The 6,039-nt window shown below is 34.3% G+C and overlaps 1 pseudogene; it reads left to right on the top strand.

The window, feature by feature from the left end:
* The first annotated feature begins 2,626 nt into the window (after positions 1-2,626).
* On the top strand, positions 2,627-5,067 carry LOC127220772 (hypoxanthine-guanine phosphoribosyltransferase-like; annotated as a pseudogene).
* Positions 5,068-6,039: the final 972 nt, after the last annotated feature.

Raw genomic sequence — 6,039 nt, 5'->3', positions numbered from 1 at the left:
AGCTTTATGAAGAGGTTACCTATTAAGAACTAGCAATCAACAGAACTAGAATATACTCACAATGCCTTTCTCAGCTGTGAAGCAACAAATCTGTCTTAAGTATTGCTGCCAAATTTTATCCCGACAGTGATAAGTTTCAGCACTACCTGAATAGAGGATGTACCTGTCTGATAATAAGAATGGATTATACATAAAATGATTTGCAAGACTTTATCTCCCATATACCAGTAGAAGTCAAAACAATATTCCTGCTTCTGATTTTGAATAGTGCTTAGTAGGAAGACTGGCTATGAAAGAATACTTGGGGTCACTTTTTCAGGACACATAATTTAATACCCCAACAAAGACTACAGTTTTGCGCAAGAATGACTCTTAGAAGCCTGGACATAATGATTGTCAAAAAAAATTCTAAGTAGAAATGGCCGTGTTTTTGGCATATGACAGAGGAAATAATAAAGCAACTGAATTAAATATACATCTTAAAATGTATATACTATGAGAAGCCAGGATATTTCACACCACTTATTCCATGACAAAACCTAGAAGGGTAGTTCACTCACAAATCTATCTGGAATGCACTACTGGTATTGCTAAGATATTCTGTGATGAAGCTTCAACACTGACCAGGACTGATGCTAATGTGAGGCACACAAAAGGGCTCCATTAATAATTCCTGTGAAGACACAGTCATAAACAGAGCCAGGTGATGGTTTTAAAACAGCAAGTGTCTATGAGGAATTAATTACTATGCTGACCATTGGCTTGTATGAACCACCTAGCAGACTGAACCCAAGTGCAGTTCTGGAGATCATTAATAGAACATAGTCTCTATGGACAAAATGGATGGACAATTACCAAGGGAGATGTGAAACACTGATAACTCAGCACAAGAAAAAAAAAAAACAAAACAAACAAACAAACAAAAAAGCAGAGTGATAAATATACCTCTTCCAATAAAAGATCAGAAAACTTTGATGGGTGTCAACTTTAGCAGATTATTAAACCTGGGACCCATTGATGAATGAGGTGTCTTGGCTCCAAGGAGAAATACCTCACTAGTCTGTCCAAGGCATAGCCTTGTATTAGCCCAGTGTAGGGTTCTGTTGGTAAACATTGAACACAATAACAGTAGGTAGATTTTGGCAAGTAAAATCGTTATCAGTCACTCTCATCATCTCATTCATAGAACCATCATGACTGTTCCAGGATGACTATTGAGTGTTAATAGCAACCTGCAAGTTATGCGTATGTTCCAAGATGTTTGTTTTTGGGTGATCTTGAACACAAGAGAAATATCTCAGAAGACATATATCTTCATATTTCATCTTCACATACATGTGAATATGAACCTGTTTATACACTAGATTGTGGCTAACTCCAGGCATTTTACTTCTAGTGTCCTATTTATATGCATAAACTATTAGTAATTACACATATTTATAGAAGTATAACAACATGAAGTACAATATAAATATAGAGAAAACTCTTACAATATAAATTACACTATACATATAAAAAGAAATGCTTAAAATATAAATAAATATAAACATAATATGAAGAAAAACTTTAAAAATGAAATAGTGTTTATCATATTTATTCTTTAACAATATCATATATGTGTATAATACATTTTGGTTACTCCTACCCTCATACTCTCTTTTATTCCTCCCACTCTTGTCAACTCTGCTCTCTCTCCAAATTTCTTTTTTAACTTTCACAGTTCTGATTAAACCCATTGTGTCACAAAACAGAAGAATCAAGCTATTTGTCAACAGGAAAATGTCTTTCTGAGACTTTAAAATTGTAGCATATACCAGTGACTATTGTGTTTGTGAAGATGTTGGCTCAATTTCTTCTTTTACCATTAATGCCTTTTATTTCTATTCCTTGTGTTATTTTACAACTTGACAAGTGCAATGTTTATTCATAATTTATAACATCCAAGAAAGGCAGAAAAAAATGAAAGAAAGTTCAATGAAATGGACGGTTCAGTAACTTCACTGAATGGGAACTGGCAATGAACATTATTTTAAGCCATTTGAATTTAGGTGAGCACTGAGAGGGTATATTCTAAGTACTGGCTCTCAGAAGAGCCTGGCATATGTTACGATACACACGGTTCAGGCAGCTAACATGGACAGACTGAGAAACCACAAATGAATTAAGAGAAGGAGTAAACATAACAAATGACCTTTCCCTCCACTTTCTTGGAATGTATGAACCTAAAAAGTTTCTGTGGAACTCTGCCCATTTCCTAGGTTAGAAGGTATACCCTAATCTAAGATATTGGAATTACAAAACCAATGGATTCAAATAAGTTGAAGCTATAGTATATGAATAGTGAAAGGGAGAAATGGAGAAAGTTATAGAGGTAAAGATGGTCTTTTGGGAGATGTAGAAGGGAAAATAAAGAGTTTCGGGTGGTATGGTGCCATATAGCATCTGTGTCTTTCTGAGTCTACCATCATGGATGGGAGAACAGAGACTGCCTGATCTCTTACATTGAATATCGCTGAAATGTTTCTTGCCAAGAATGCTGTGACTGACTATGGAAAAAGCAAAGATTAGAATATGTTCTGAGGTCTCAAAATATTTTGAAATCTAACAGTCCTGATAACAAGAATTAATGGAGTTAAACAGGAAATCAAGTGAAGATGATAGAGGTCAAGGTAAGCACTCTAAGGCCAATAGGTCTTCAGAACACAAAGGTTGCCAGAAATATATGGAGGAATGGCATAGAGAGAAATCACCTAGAAAAAGGCGATGTTGTCATATTTGCATGTGAGAATAAAAGCATTGGGGGCCCTGTTTTATAGCTATACAAATAGATGCACAGATTTTAGATCTTGCTTGTGCCACCCCTTAGCACTGCAACTCAGTTTTTGTTACTTAACCTCTCTTTCAATGTTTTCATGGTTGGTAAACTGAAATAGTATTATATAATAACAAATGTTTAGCTTTAAAAATCACATAATAGTTTTTCAGTAATATCATTTCTTTCATTATCTCAAAATAAGGAAATGGTTGAAGTGGTAGCCAGTGAGAACAGAACAATTTGGACTGCCTGTGAATAGCAATATGGGAGAAAGTCTGAGGCTAAAACACATTTCCTAAGGAATAATATGTTTCTATATGTACATAGATGTAAAATATTTTACATGTATGTCATCAAGGTTTATATACATTCCAACTTTATTCAGGTTTTTTTTTTTTTGGCTAGTCTTGTGGCTAAAGTTAGCTAAAATGTCCCTCTGCTTGCAAACCTTCCCTGGGTATTGCCATTAAAGGTAAAGTTTGTTACTTGTTGAAAACAGGCCACATCTCACTATTTTTATAGACCCTAGATAATAGTAAATGAGTAAACTAGCTAAAGGTCAAAGTGTAAAATATTGTATTGCCTGCTTGCTGAGATCCCAAGACCCACGCTGGAGACAAGTGTTAAATCACACTGTAGAAAGATGCCAAGAGGGAAATGAAAGGTCTGAGGTACCACTTATTAAAGACCCAAGACCAGGATTCTCTGTCTTACTGAGCTCAGGAGCCTCTGAGACTACAACCAGTAGACCAGAATTTTGTCAATAAACATTCTGAAAGGTATGGGAGAGCCACTCAGCAACTGGATATGGGATTCTGACTGCTTTTATGATCAGGTGTTGAGTTGTTATCAATAAACTCACAAAGAAATTCTCCTCTGAGAGTAAGTCAAAAGCTGTAAAGGAGATAATCCAAGTTAATACTGGAGTGAGAAAAAACATCATCTTCTAAATGTAAGTTTCAAAGAGTCAGAATTTTAGGAATGTCTCAGTCTTAGGCAATTTAGCAAAGATAAATTAACACATAGAAAATCTAGAGAAGATCAGGATAAAGTATCTATTTGTTAATAAATAACTTGCCTGATGAATAAATGGCATTTAAACTATTTACAGAAATCCTTTCTTTAATTTCAATGAAATTAACGTCAATGAAGTAAACTGGATTCAATACTGTAAGACTAAGTGCTAAACAAAGAGACATAGTTATCCTAGAGATTAATCACAAATTAATTAAAATTTGTTCCTGTTGAATTCTTTAGAAGTTCACTCATGAATCCCTGGGGCTACATATTTTAAGTAAGAAATGTAATGCTAGCAGTTACTACTCAGACTTCTAGTTTAATAATTTCTAAATTTTTATTATATATTAATATTGGTAAAATTAAATCTTTTCAGGTACCATACATATGATTGTATATGGGTACTTGTATAGATCATAAAACTTAAATAAAAGTATGTATTTTTTAAGTAAAATATAAAAGAAATATCAAGGTCTCTGAGCAGTTGCTGAGAAGCTTGTTGGTCTTACCTCACGGCTTTCTGGTGCCGTAGCACCTCCTCCTGAAACCGCTTTTTGTTCCAGCGAGCAGACCGATTCCATCGTGGCGACCCGCAGTCCCAGCGTCGTGATTAGTGATGATGAATCAGGCTATGACCTAGATTTATTTTGTATACCTAATCATTATGCTGAGGATTTGGAAAAGGTGTTTATTCCTCATGGACTGATTATGGATAGGATTGAAAGACTTTCTCGAGATGTCATGAAAGAGGGGAGACCATCACATTGTGCCCCTCTATGTACTGAAGAGGGGCTGTAAATTCTTTGATGACCTGTTGGAATACATTAAAGCACTGAATAGAAATAGTAATGGATCCATTCCCATGACTGTAGATTTTATCAGGCCGAAGAGCTACTGTAATGATCAGTCAATGGGACATAAAAATTATTGGTGGGGATGATCTCTCAACTTTAACTGTAAAGAATGTCTTGATTGTTGAAGATATAATTGACACTGGTAAAACAATGCAAACTTTGCTTTCCTTGGTCAAGCGGAACAACCCCAAAATGGTTAAGGTTGCAAGCTTGCTGGTGAAAAGGACCTTTTGAAGTGTTGGATATAGGCAAGACTTTGTTGGATTTGAAATTCCGGACAAGTTTGTTGTTGGATATGCCCTTGACTATAATGAATACTTCAGGGATTTTAATCATATTTGTATCATTAATGAAACTGGAAAAACCAAATACAAAGCCTAAGATGAGAGTTCAAGTTGAATATGCAAACATGAGGAGTCCCATTGATGTTGCTAGTGAAATTAGCAAGCAGTCTAGTTCTGCAGCCATCTGCATCATAGTACAGCTTTTTGCATGAACCTTTTAAGAATTTTACGTTTTTTTTTTTTTTATTTTTAGAAATGTCAGTTGTTGCATTCTTGAACTTTTTATTTGCACTATGAGCCTATAGGTCAACTATAGATTGTCACCTTGTGAGCAAAATAAATCTCTTAAATTACCACTATTAAAATGCTGAGATTATATCTGCAAGCAGCATTTAAGGAGGAAATACATTTGTTTTTTAATTGGTATTTTAATTTTTATATATTCAGGAAAGAAAGATATGATTGAATTTTGTAAATTATACCAACATGTATTTAGAACAATGTGAAGCACTCAGTTTTGTGTCAACGGCCATCTAAGAAGTTATGTTTAGTGGAATAAATATATGCTTCAGCAGGCGTGGCTGTATTTCCCCACTTGGATTATTTCAGTGAGTCATTGTCAACAGTTCCTTTTAAATGCAAATAAATAAATTCTAAAAATTAAAAAAAGAATTATCAAACATTGTAAGTCTTTACTAATGATTACAAATTTTCAGATATTTGATCTAACAGGAAGATAAGTTACATACTAGCTAGACCAGATTTGTGGATCTGCACTTCCAGTGGAGGACTTGGCCTATACCACTTAATAATATATAACCATAGGCAAGTTATTTAACCTTTCCATCTTCTTGAGTTCTAACTGTAACATGGAAAGACTAGAGTTTCAATATCATTATGTCATTGTAATAATTGTATGGCTTTAGTATTTGGTTAGCACTTTCAACCACACCTAGCAGATAACAAACATATGCTGAAGTAATATAAAAATTTATTATTATTAATAATTTATATGTCTCTTCCATAGCATTAAACCTTGGGGAGAATTAAAGCTTATCTATGTTTTATT

The sequence above is a fragment of the Phodopus roborovskii genome, unplaced genomic scaffold (genome assembly GCF_943737965.1).
Source record: "Phodopus roborovskii unplaced genomic scaffold, PHOROB, whole genome shotgun sequence".
NCBI classification, from domain to species: domain Eukaryota; kingdom Metazoa; phylum Chordata; class Mammalia; order Rodentia; family Cricetidae; genus Phodopus; species Phodopus roborovskii.
The sequence above is the reverse complement of the archived record's forward strand: the minus strand, read 5'-3'. Positions and strand labels throughout refer to the sequence as shown.